Source organism: Nicotiana sylvestris, chromosome 9, assembly GCF_000393655.2.
Source record: "Nicotiana sylvestris chromosome 9, ASM39365v2, whole genome shotgun sequence".
In the NCBI taxonomy this organism is placed as follows: domain Eukaryota; kingdom Viridiplantae; phylum Streptophyta; class Magnoliopsida; order Solanales; family Solanaceae; genus Nicotiana; species Nicotiana sylvestris.
Genome location: NC_091065.1, coordinates 146,857,935 through 146,872,102, shown reverse-complemented (window position 1 = coordinate 146,872,102; position 14,168 = coordinate 146,857,935).

Here is a 14,168-nt window from a genome sequence, read left to right as displayed (position 1 = left end):
ACACCTTCTCCCGGGTTAACAGAATTCCTTACCCAAATTTCTGGTTCGCAGACTGTACTACAGAGTCAAGCTTTTCCTCGATTCGGGATTCAACCGGTGACTTGGGACACCATAAATCTCCCAAGTGGCGAGTCTGAATCTTTTAATAATAAATCTCATTTCGATTGTCACTTAAATTGGAAAAACTCCCTTATATATCCCTTTCGGGGGTGTAGTAAAAAAGGAGGTGTGACAGCTTTGGCGACTCTGCTGGGGATCTAACCCAGAATCTCTGGTTTCGTAGACCAGGGTTGAAGAGTTCGAGCTTAAAATAATTGTTATATTTGGCTTTGTTTATTATCTGGTTTTATTACATGTTTGGGCCTAATGTGCTAATTGTTGCTTTTTACCACTTTGATATTATCTAAACTGTATATATAAACTGCTACGAAACCCTTCTCTTCTCATCTTCGGGGATGTGCTCGCTGGTCGAGACTCCCTATTCTGTTAGTGTCATACCTTGAAATAAGAAAGAGGCTCGGACAAGTTACTAAGCCGGATGGCCTCTTGGTTCCCGGTACGTAGCCCCCTCCTCGGCTCGAGTGGTCCGCTTGGGTACACAGTCTATAACATATACCTAGGTTTTGAACCTAGAATAACTCAGCCTCATGTCGGATCCCTAGTAGGAACGTTTGTTTGCATCATGTGCATTTTGACTTTGGAGACTCAACACAGGGGTTGGGTCTGTCTAGGATAGGTGTACCCGAAATGTAAAGACCATTATGATGCATCTTACCTGCTACTTGTGCATTCATTTGCTTCGGATTTGCATGTCGACTGGCTTATAAGGAAAAATTAGAAGGGTTAATGAGATGGTTGATAGGGATAAGTGTCTGTTTTGAAAAACCAATGTCCCAAACATACCAAAACTCTGCCGAAATTTTGAAAAAAAAAAGAAAATTTTGTAGTTTTCAAGAAAAGAAAAAAAGGGAAAATCTTTGTGTTTTAGAAAGGAAAATTAGTTGGTTTTATTTTGACAAATTTGCCCGAACTACGCCAATTTGATTCCCACCGGATGTGGGATACGTAGGCAACCTCCATCGGGTCCAACTTCCTTTTTGCAAAAATAGCCAAAAAATAAAAAAAAATATATTACTTTTGTTTGAAAATAATTAGGGTAACGCCATTCTTGTCAGAAATATCCGAATGTCCCTAAAAGGGTGCCGGAAGGTTGTTTTTGCAAGAACAGCCACCTGTGATCATTTTTTCAAGGTTTTCACCAGATAGCCAACACAGCCTTAAAATCTTCGACTCTGAGGTGTTGAAAGGCCGTCTTTGCAAAACCGAATTTTATTTTTAAATGAAAAAGCGTCAATTTGTTTTTGAGTCAATTGAATCGTGATTTTTGCTTAACCACCCTAATAAATGTGCAGAATGAGCACAAGTCGGAATTTGCCAATAACAGTCGTGAACAAGATCCCTTTGGAGTTGCATATGTGGTGGGATGATTTGGGTAAATCGGGACAAGACACGGTCAATCAATACTTGGGAGGCCTTACTGGGTTGTTGAAGATTAATCCTAGGGGGATATCATAAAGGCGTTGATTACATTTTGGGACCCGGCTCACAACGTATTTCATTTCTCGGATTTTGAACTTATCCCAACATTGGAAGAAATAGTCGGATATATTGGGAATCCCAAAGTTCCTCTGAGACACCAGTACCTGATTTCTCCAAGAGCCGTAGTCGTCCACAGGTTCTTACACTTTTTGAAAATAAGCAGGGGGGTCCACAACCTAGACTTGGCAGCTGGTTTTTGTACTTTGCAGTTTATATACAACAGATATGGTCATGTAGGAGGATTCAACAAGCCGGAAAATAAGATCTGCAGCAAAGGAAACCGCCTAAAGTGGGAAGAACACAGGTGTTTCGCATTTATGGTGGTCTTCTTGGGACTTTTGGTGTTTCTAAGAAAAAATGGGAATATTGACATACGAATAGCCAGAGTTGTCAGTACTTTGCTTGCTCAGGCCAACAGCAACCTCGCACCCATGATAGTAGCTAAAATCTTCCGCGCTCTCACAGCCTGCAAAGCCGGAGGAGACTTTTTTGAGGGGTGCAACGTGTTGTTGCAGATGTGGATGATCGAACACTTATGCCATCATCCTCAATTTATGAGCTATGGGTCGACAGAGAAAACATGCGTAGAATAATTTTACACAAGGGTTGACAAGATCAACCTGCCGGAGGGGGTCATAGAGTGGGAAGCGTGCCTTCGTTCCATCACTGCAAACCAAATAGAGTGGATGTTTGGATGGCTATATGTGGATGAATTCATATACATGCCAGCCACCGGGCCTCATTTCCTCTTGATGGGACTCATGAGTATCCATCCTTATGCTCCATATTGGGTTTTGAGGCAACTGGGGAGATGCCATATAGTTCCGAGAGATGAAGATCTTAGTGCCCAAGTAGTCGAGATCGGACCTAACGGTCAATTTCATGAAGCAGCAGTCCGCCAAATCTGGAGCAAATGTCAATACTTAACAGCCAATACCTGTGTGCGTGATCGATCCAAAGGTGAGGTTTCACCAGGGTACCTTGCTTGGTATAGGAAATAAATTGAGTTTGGGAGACCGGCTAAAAGACCCCATCTTCAGGAATTCGTCGAGGCATCACAGGAACAATGGGACTGGTTGGCCAAAGAAAGCGAGTATAGGGCTACCATAAGCAAATTGGAAAAACAAGTCAGGGACCTTCAGTTTGAAAATAGCTTGCAAACCGCGGCGGACGAAGGAGAAAAGAAAAGGCTAGCCATAGAAAATGAGGCCCTTCGAGCCCAGATTCAGAAAATGAAAATAGCGGTAGAAAACCCAGCCCGAAGTGCCAAAGATGAGAAACTCATAGCTAACTTGAGGCAGAAAGTGAGTGATTATAGTTTTGATTTGGACAAAGCAGAAAGTGACCTAGCCAAGGCTCGAAAATAGTTGGCTAAAAATGCAGATGAACGAGCATGCTTGGTTAAACAGTTGAAAGAAAAGTACGATGATGAGGTCGCGGGATTAAAGAAAAGGGTTATCACCACGGAAAACAAAATGATCAAACAGGCTAAAGACTTCAAAGTTGAAAGAGATCATTGTTATACAGCATTGGCACAATTGGAAATAGATCTGCAATAACTTCAGGAGCAAAATCAAGTGGTCGAGCAAACTTTGGGGGCCAGGACCCAGCAGATTGGGCGTTTGTTACAAGAAAAAGGTGTCATAAGAGAGAGAGTCAGAAACAACGCTGATTACATCATTATGAAGTGCCAAATATGTGAGGATATGACTCGCACTACCTTCTTCGCGGCACTGATGACATTCATTAAGAAGATAATGAATGACTTGGACTGACTTCAAAGGGATCTTGCATATAGGCATGCGGCGAGACCGAATGATGCCCCGCGGGTACCAGGAGCATTGATGTATTCATGATTTTCCATTTGAGTCTATATTTCTTTTTCCGTTAGAGTCTGTCAGTTGTGTTGAGTTTGTATTTTTCTTTCGCTGGAATCTGTCAAGTCCGTATTTTCTTTTTTCAGAGTATGATAGTTTATTTTGGAGTCTGTATTTCATCTTTTCATCAGCTTCTGTTAGTTTCTCTTGGATTCCGTTAGTGTTAAGTTTTTGTAATCAAAGCGTTTGCTTTTTATAAAATTGAAAATCCCAAAAATTGTTTTATTATTTACTTTCGTACTTATCTTCCCAAAACTACGCTCGGTTTGATTCATGTAGGGTCATGATACGTAGGAAATCTCCATAGTATTCGACCATCACCAAAAGAAAAAAAAAGAGGAAAAACAAGAGAGAAAAAGAAAGAAAAGAGAGGAAAAATAAGTGAAAGAAGCAATGGCAGAACAAGAGGGAAATGAGAGGATAAAAACAAATAAGAGCAAAGGCCAAAATGAAAAAAAGAGAGAAAAGAAGAAAAGAAAGAAAAGTCGGGATGACGCAAGCAGCCGATCAAATGCATGATAGAAATGGTTAACTGCTTAGGTGCATTCATTCCCCAAATGTGCGATTACCAATTCGTTAAAGCCCTAACCACTAACAAGGTTGTTGTTGATGTATTGAGTTCAGGTAGGTGGTTAGTTGATTGGCATTCTGGCAACTCACTCATACAACACCCGATCAAAAGACAGGCTGAATATGGCCAACCAAGAACCGAAGACAAGTATCGTTGACCCATCAAAAGAGGTGGAAGAACTAGATGTTAATGCAATGAAGGAAGACATGTATAAGTTAAAGCAGCAGATGGCCGAAATATACCAAGCCTAGGCCAAAGGGCATCCACCACCGGTTTATCCCGCCAACCCTGCCTATATCTCACCATCGGCCCAACCTCCGGAGCCTCCCACTGTGAACTTATCTCCAGCCTTTCCCCTCTACCAACAATGCTATGGCGCCACTTCCCATACTTCTCGAGCTCCACCACCCAAATAAGTCCCATACCCTCCCCCACTAATTACACCTGTTTTTGTGGCACCTCCACCTGCTATATTACACCGATCTTCCAGTGAACCTCTGTTCCAAACTTATGATAACCAGTACTATCCCTCTGAACCCACCTTTAAAGTTCTAGAACCATATTCTTACACCCCTCATCTTGATCTCCCGGCAGAGAACGAGAAGCCACCCAAAAATCTCGAGCATGAAGAGATGATCAGAAAGGTCAAAAGCTTAGAACAATCGTTCAGAGATATGAGGGGATTGGGAGGTCAAGTAAATGTGGCCAATAAAGATTTATGTATGTTCCCAGATGTTCAGTTACCAGCAGGGTTCAAAATGCCCAAGTTTGATCTGTACGATGGACATGGTGAGCCAGTAGCACACTTAAGAGGATTTTGTAGCAAGATGAGAGGAGCAGGTGGAAGAGATGAATTGCTGATGGCATATTTCAGCCAAAGTTTGAGTGGATCGGCATTAGAATGGTATACTAGACAAGATCACAGCAGGTGGTACACATGGGACGATTTGGCCCAAGCCTTTGCCTGCCATTTTCAGTACAACCTCGAAATTATCCCAGACCGTCTGTCATTGACAAAGATTGAGAAGAAGCCCGGTGAGAGCTTTAGGGAATATGGATTCCGTTGGAGAGAGCAAGCAACGAGGGTTGACCCTCCGATGAAAGAAAGTGAGATGGTTGATTATTTCTTGCAGGCTTTGGAAACCATTTATTTTGGTCACTTGGTGTCAACAGTGGGCAAGTCCTTTAATGAAGTTATAAAAATGGGAGGCATGGTTGAGGAGGGACTCAAGTCCAACAAGATCATGAGTTATTCAGCAATCAAAGCAACCACCCAGGCCATTCAAAACGGTATTGGAGGTGTACTCGGGAAGAAGAAGAAAGATGATATTGCTACAATTGAGTCGGGAGCTTGGGTTGGATCCAGGAACCATCCACGTTACTACGACCCGCCTCGACCCTACCACCAAACTTGCCCCCATACTCCATATAGTCCACCACAATACTACTACCCACCACCCGATCTCCATGTTTCCGTCCATCACGCACAAACCTATACCCAACCTCCCGCTCACGCACAATGGCGTGAGCCGGCTCCACCAAGTCCATACCTAGCTCCACAAAATGCCCATCCACCCCCAAGAGCCTACAGAAATCCCCCTGGAACAGGTTTTCGGCCAAATCAAGCATTTAAGAATGAGAGGTTGTAGAAGCAGAGGACTTTCACTCCATTAGGAGAATCATATGCTAGTCTATTCCACCTACTGAGACAGTTGGGTATGTTGAATCCGATCGAGGCTAAACTACCGAATCCCCCTCCTAGAAATCTTGACCGCTCGGTGAGTTGTGAGTATTGTTCAGGGACCCCGGGTCACGACACAAAGAAATGCTGGAAATTGAAAACAGCTATTCAAGAGCTCATTGATACTAATCAGATTGAGGTCCAAGCCCCGGAGGCACCCAACATCAACCAAAACCCGTTGACGGCCCATCATGAGGCTAATATGATTGAGATAGTGCATAAGGGAGGGGAGCTTAAGAAGCCTTCGCAAACCGTCATGATGATTCGGGCTAGTGAAGCCAAGCCGTTCGAAAAGTCAACAAATGAGAAGTTTGTGATCAAGTTGAACGGGGCAAATAATGAACCATCTGTGAAGGTCAAAAAGGGGTCCTCAAGCGACGTTGCAGGAAAACATGAAAAAGCAAAAGTGGTTGTGCCAGGAGTGACGAACAAGCATGTCGTAATCGTGAAGGGCACCCGCACAGATCCTGTCATTATCAAACCGGTAACTCAATTACCCATAGTTAACAGCAAGGCAGACCCATGGAATTATGAACGAGTGACACTTGTAGACACCTGATTTTTTACCCTCCCCGAGAATTTTCACATTTTTAGCGTGAATATGTGAAATTGGGGCTAATATAGCCATTTTAACTATTTTTACTTTATTTCGTCGCAAAAGGAAAAAATCACAAAAAAATATATATACAAATTTTAGTTTATGTATTTCTCATAAACTTGAAAAAATACAAAAATTGCACTTTATTTTTGTACTTTATATAATTTCGAAAATTACCAAAAAATATAGTTCTATTAATATTTTGTAGTCATTTTAATTTTGAAAAATAAGAAAAAATATTATTTAATATTTTATCTTTATATTAAAAAATGAAAATTACAAAATAGTTTTATTAATGTTTTGTAGCTATTTTAATCTCGAAAAAATATTAAGAAAATAATAATATAGTTTTGTTTTAAATAATTAGTCTTATTTTAGTAGCTATTTTGCTTACATAATCAGTTGAGCAATGTCGTGTTCCTATTTCTCGGGTCCGGGCAAAAGAATAATATTCGGGTTCAAACTACCCGGTTTTAGGCCTAATTTCGGACCTAGCCCATAATAATCCGAGTCCACCACACATGAGGGGATATGCGTGGGGAACACGGACGGAACACCGTACACGGGGAACCCCACCGCGCATGGGGGACACAAACCTTGAACCCCACCACGCGTGGGGCTCATTTTCCTTGGCAAGTGCTACAAATGCACGGAAAAACAACGAATGGACTTGGGGAAAAATTTTGGAAAAACCAGAAGCACTATTCATTCATCTTCTCCAATAGGAGAAGAACAAAAAACCCTAACGAACCCTCACCCAAAACCAGTCGGAACCCGACCCAAACTAACCAGTCCCACACTCTCACGACCATCGTCAACCACCAGCTCCCCCCCTCGTCGTCACTGTCCAGTCGACGACCAAACAACCAGCGAACATCACCGGAAAAACCAGACCGTCGCACCCCCCCCCCCCCCCCGCCAAAAACCACCACTCTCTCATCGTCTCACACCGTCGAACCACCAGCAACTCACCAAAAACCACCAGCCCGGACTCCCTCCATCGTCGTCATTGCCCCCTACTCACCTCCACGTCCAAGCACCACCAAACAGACCACCAAACAGACCCGTCGACCCTACTGTCGACCACCTTCCCCGACGACACCAGCCCCCTCGTCGTCATTTTCCGGTCGACAACCACCCAACCCAGCTCCTTCCATCGCGTCGTCACTTCCCCCTCGTCGGAACTCGAGCAGCTGTTGCTGCGTTGTCAAACTCTCCATCACGTCCGGCGACCATAACCCAAAACCACCCACTCTCTCACGTCCGAGCTCCAGCCATTAACCACTGCCCAGACGACCCCTCGTAATCCTTGCAAACCAGTAGCTGCATCGTCACTGCCCAAACCACCCTCCATAGCTGCTCCTTCCTCAAGCCAAACGACCACCTGAGCCCCCGTCGAGAAGCAGCTATTGCTGCTACGTCGTCACTGTCCCTCGACCTCTTCTGCTTCATCTTTTCGCACCGATCTGCTGCGTCGAGAAAAGCCGGTAGCAGCGAACATCGTGGGTCGTTAGCACTTTCGGGCCGAGCTTTCAGTTTCCTTTGAGGTCGTTTTTGTTCGTCGAGGTCCGATACGTCGAGGTTGTTCGTTGAGGTCGATGTAGAGGGTTGGTCCATGGCTCTATCCGTTTCTGTTTGTTCAGGTTAGTAAACCTCAAGTATTAGATAAGAAAAAAGTTACGTTAAATGTTCGAAGATGCAATATAGAAATTGGTATGATAATTTTCTGCTTATGTTTTCATCGTATGCATTTTTGCTCATTTTGCATTGTGTGATTCTTGTTTATTCAATGTCATTTAATTAAGTTGGACTAGTTGTTCTATGACACAAGTTTGACGTTAATCTGTTCGTCCTTTCCTTTGCTTAGGTCATTCGGACAAAATTATTATTAGTACATGTTGTTACTACTCCCGAAACACTCATTCGCTAAACTCCTTTTATTAAACTTCTAACAAGTTATGTAATTTTAGTTGTAAAGAAGCTGTAAGGTTTAGTATGGTTAAAGGCATAAAAATGGCATCCTTTAAAAATAAATAATAAAAAAAACGAGACGAGCTTCGCCAAATAAAAATGTACAGATTGCGGAGCCCTCACAAAATATATGTATTAAATACTTAGATTCCGGGACGGGTCGCTTAGCAAATTTCACGGCCCCACCCAAAAAAAAACAATGCGCTAGTTGCTTTAGGCGCGCCTTTAATAATTTATTTTCCTAAACTCGGGTGCACATTTATGTGACCCAAATTCAAATCTCAACGGAATCGAAATGTGTCTCTAATCACGGGTACATTGATTGTGGTCCGAGATGCATTTCCATGACGTTGCAAATTCTTTTTTTAATAATAAATAAGACGAGCCTCGACAAACAAAAATGCACAAGCTGCGGGGCCCTCTAAATGTATATATTAAAACACTTAGAATTCGGGACAAGCCGTTTAGCGAATTTTATGGCCTTCCCCAAAATAACAATACGCTAGTTGTGTTAGGCACGCTTTTAATAATTTATTTTCCTTAACTCGGGTGCACATTTATGTGACCCAAATCCAAATCTCAACCGAGTCGAGATATGTCAAACAACTACGGGTGCATTGATGTAACGTGGTTCGAGATATGTTTCCACAACGTTGCAATTCTTGATAAAAATAACATTAAATGATAAAAGCGGTTAAAAGTTAAATTTTGCACATAGGTTCAACATGTATTAAATCAGATAATCAAGCCGAATATAACAGTTGAGCGACCGTGCTAGAACCACGGAACTCGGGAATGCCTAACACCTTCTCCCGGGTTAACAGAATTCCTTATCCGAATTTCTGGTACGCAGACTGTAATATGGAGTCATTCTTTTCCTCGATTCGGGATTAAAATTGGTGATTGGGGACACCCTAAATCTCCCAAGTGGCGACTCTGAAATAAATAAACCAATCCCGTTTCGATTGTCCTTTAATTGAAAAAAACTCCCTTGCACCCCCTCGGGTGCGGAAAAGGAGGTGTGACAGCTCTGGCAACTCTGCTGGGGATAAAATAGAAATTCGAGCTTAGATAAATTGTTATATTTGGTTTTATCTGATTATGTTACATGATATATGCCTAATGTGTTAAATGATGCTTTTACCATTTTGATATTATCTGGACTGTATATATAAACTGTGCCGAAACCTTTTTCTTCTTACCTCCGGGGAGAAGCTCGCTGGTCGAGGCTCCCTATTCTGTTAGTGTCAATACCCGAAATAAGAAAGAGGACGGATAAGTTACGAAGCCGGATGGCCTTTTGGTTCCCGGTAAGTTGCCCCCTCCTCGACTCGAGTTGTCCGCTCGGGTACACTGTCTAGAACACCGACCTAGGTTTTGAACATCGAATAACGTGACTTCATGCCGGATCCCTAGTAGGAGCGTTTATTTGCATCACGTTGCATTTGACTTAGGGGACTCAACACAGGGGTTGGGTCCGTCTAGGACAAGCAACCTGAAAATAATGGACCATCTTTTGACATCCTATGTGCTACATGTTGTGTTTATTCAAGGGTGAATGGGTCATTTGGCGGACCAATGATAGTTGAGGACAAATGGCACTCCTTATCATGCTGATCACGTTAAATAAAAAAGTTGCACGATTTTTTAGATAAACATGCTATTATATTAATTAAGCACATGGGGAACATTGTGGAATTCAAGAAGCCTTGGTATTCCACATGTCCCCCACGCTTCATTTTTTGGGAAAAAGCACATGGGGAATATTTGTGGAATCCAAGACGTCTTGGAAATCCTTATGTCTCCCATGCCACATTTTTGAAAAATAATAATAAATATAAAAAAATAAAAATACATATAAAAAAAAGCATGAAAATTCAAAAGATTTTGTATGTTTTCATCATTTTCCACAGATTAAAAAAAATCGTGAAAAAGAGGAGAAAATAACAGTGTAGAGATATAACTACTTATTTTTAGAAAAAAAAAACCAATATCCAAGTAGTGTCGAAACTCTACCGAAATTTTGAAAAAAAAGAAAAAAAAAAAGGAATGTTTTATGTTTTTCTCTAGTTTGTTATGAATGGAAAATAATAGTTTGTTTGATTATTATGGAAAAAAAATAGAAAATGGAAAAGGGTCTTCTTAAAAATAGTTTATTTGCCCGAACTACGCGGTTTTGATTCTCACCGGATGTGAGATACGTAGGCAACCCTCATCGGGTCCAACCCCACCTTTTGCTAAAAAGCCAAAAACAAATAAATAATAATAAAAGAATAATATGTCAAATTTTAATTTTGTCATAAAGAAGTCGGGTGACGCTGTTTTATCAAGACATAGCCGAATGTTCCCGAAAGGGACGCCGGAAGGCTGACTTTGCATAAACAGCCACCTTTGGGTCATTTTTTAAGATTTGGTCCAGTTGACCCACACAGCCTTAAAAATCTTCGTCCCCGAGACGTTGAAAGGCCGTGTTTGCAATATTGAGTTTTCTAATTTGAAAATCGATAAAAAGAGTCATAAATAAGTCAGGTGATGCTGTTTTGTCATAAATTGCCGAATGTTCCCGAAAGCGACGCCGGAAGGCTGACTTTGCATAAATAGCCACCTTTTGGGTCATGTTTAGGATTTTGGTCCAGTTGACCCACACAGCCTTAAAAATCTTCGTCCCCGAGGCGCTGAAGGGTCGTGTTTGCAACACCAGATTTTTATTGTAATTTGAAAAAAAAACAAAGAGTCAACGGTCAGGTGAATACCGTTTGGATATTTAGTCAAAAAAATGAAAAAATAAAATAAGCCGATCCAGCTTCGGCCGCGTCTTAAACCGTTCTTGCCGAAATAGCCTTAGAGTATCTCTCAGTTGTCGAAAGGCTATTTTCGTAAAAGAATGGACAAGTTTGTAAAGTGTCAAAATAATCCTCTCCAGCCTCAAAATTCATGTGAGATTTGGAAGGGGCCACATTTGCAAAAATAGCCGTTTGGTTGCATTTGACAAACGGGGAAAGGAAGCTGGCCGTTTGTTTTTGAGTTTGTAAATCTTTTGATTAGAATATGTGGGTTGTTTGATTTTCGAGTTTGTAGGTCATCTTCAAACCTTTGAAACTCAGTTTGTTTTAATATGAAAATTGAAAAAAAATGTTCATTATTGTTTATCTTTTATTGGTCCGAACTACGCAAGATCTGATTCATGCGGGGTCATGATACGTAGGCAATCTCCGTAAGATTCGACCAAAACAAAAAAAAAGGAAAAAAAAAGATAATGAAAAAAGAGAATGAAAAAAAAACGAAATGAAAAAATGAAAAATGAAAAAATAGAAAAAAAAAGAATGAAAAAGAAAATCAAAAAAAAATGAAAAAATGTTGTTAATAATGAGGACCGACTGAGTCCATTCTAACCTGTTTGTTTCGCAAAGAAAATTAAGGTGGTTGGTTTGTGGTAAGCCGGACAATGACGCCCAGAATCCTTTGCTCGCACATCATGATGCACACTTTGCGGGGATCAGGCCTGATAATAGAAGCACTTGAATCCTATTGGGAACTTGTTGACTAAGGTTGATGATATTGAAGCTGGTAACGGTCTTGGCAGTATTGATGCGAAGCTCAGTGGCTAAGATGCCAGTTTTGATAAAGTGGGAGGACGCTCCGTTCCTTGGTTAGCAAGAGAGAAGCTTGTGGTGGTTTATTTTGTTGTCATTTCTGTTCGGATTATTAGGATTGTAATTCGGATTTGGTCCTGTGTCAAACCTTCTTATCTTTCCATTTTTTTGTCATAGCGGTTTGTTTAAGTTTTATCCAGGTTGTTTAGGATTTTATTCCGGTTTGTCTTTGTTTTTTCAAACCATTTCACCGGTAATCTAATACAAAATCCGGTCTTCTATTTATTTCTAGTTTTCGTTTTTTTAGTCCTTTTATCATTTTTATTCAACGCCGATTCTAGTGATATGACATGCACACACAGTTTGGGCCTAATCTTAAAAGTTAATCATAAAACCCCGAAAAGGTGATCAGACCATTTAAAGGAAATGAGGACGGTTGAGATTATTCAGAGCTCGAGTCATATGGAACTGGGGCAAGTAAAACACAAATAAAACCGTTAAAAAGCAAAGATTCGCCAAATTGGCATGAGGGTCGTTCATAATAATGAGAATGAGAGTGTCACCCTACGGTGCTTTAGAAATGACAAAGGAAAAAGTAAATGTTTAACATAATTTTCAAGTCCAGCACCATCGGAAGGGACTATAAATCTATAGTTTATTTATGTTGTTTGCACTTGGCATGTCTTGAAGACTGGAATGACGAAGGCATTTTGTTCTGCTACCCAAACACTTTATCCTTCGTTACCCCTTTTGAGCCTTATTTATTTTTCTTTCATAACCCTCGTTCGGAATCAGTAGCAATGAAGAAAAAAGAGAGAAAGAAAGAAAACAACAACGAAAAAAAATGAAAAAAAAAAGAAAAGAGAAAAGAAGAGAAAAATGATAACAAAAAAACAAAAACAAAAGAAAGTCAAATGAAAAAGAGGAATTGGGAACTACGTTTGACCTGATTCCTCAAAGAGGATACGTAGGCGCTTCACGGCTCGGTCATAGTTTTGAAAAATGAAAAAAAAAATCAATTAAAATATCCCCAAGCAAGAAACTGGGGCAAATGTTGCATTTGTTGTAAATAAATCTAATTCCGAAGGTTGTAACTAATAACCCAAAATTAATGTATTTTTTGAGCCTTTTATACCCTTTCTTTCTAGCCTATCCAAAATCCACATTACGGTCCAAAGAAAGACCTTCTGATCAGTCTTCAAAAGATGCCAAGTCAGACAAATGAAGAGTCTTACCGGCAAACATAACATTCTGTTCCACAGCAGAAAGGACTCTAATCCCCAACAGAAAGAGTCATACCGGCAACACTACAAATCCCCCAGCTGGATAGAGATATAAAACGAGAGAGTCTTATTGGTGAAAACCTTCACAGGCACCATAAGGCGATGAAAGCTGAGAGAAGAACCAAAAATGAGAGAGACTTGATAGTGAAAACCCTTCGGGCACTACAAGTCGAATAAGATTGAGAATCAGATGGGGAATTTCCAATTGAAGATCTCGAAAGATGATTGACAGCGGAGGATAGGCCACATTTGCATGTCATGACCATTAGAGTCGGTATCTGCATTTGATAGGTTTTTTTATATAGTTTCTTTTGTTAAAGAGTCATTTTTTCCTTTGTCTTTCTATTTTGTTCCCTTTTATCTTTTTCCTTTCATAGAAAAATCCCCAATAGAGTCAGTTTGGTCAGAACGAGTGTGAATTGACTTTTAAAATATGCCATCAGCTGTCCAAATATGCAAGATGAGATCTGACTAGTACATCCAAATGGTATAGTCAGCAAGGAACAAGCGCGAGCCCAGTGTCAAGAAAATATCCCCAGCAAAAGGGAATTGACAAAAGGATTGACGAGTGTCAAGAGGGGTATCCTTGCCAAAACCAAGGTTATAAACCTCAAGGCCAAGGCCCGTGAACAAAGCAAGGAGAGCAGTGAGCATGACTTGGGGAAATTCATGCTAGACTAAAAGGTCGGGGAAATGCCAGTTTCTGAGCTATGCCACGAAAGAAGAGGGGTATCCCCGGCAGAAAGGCATTATCCCCAGCAAATAATATCATCCCCAACAAGTTGTTGAACGCAGAGCAAGGAAGGAGAAAGGGAAAAGCTATCCCAATAGGAGTATCACAACCAACCACCATGTTTTAAACTAACAAATTTTGTATGATTTGAAACAGGTAACGGAAATGGCATTGATGCCAGAACTGCATGCCACAAGGGATA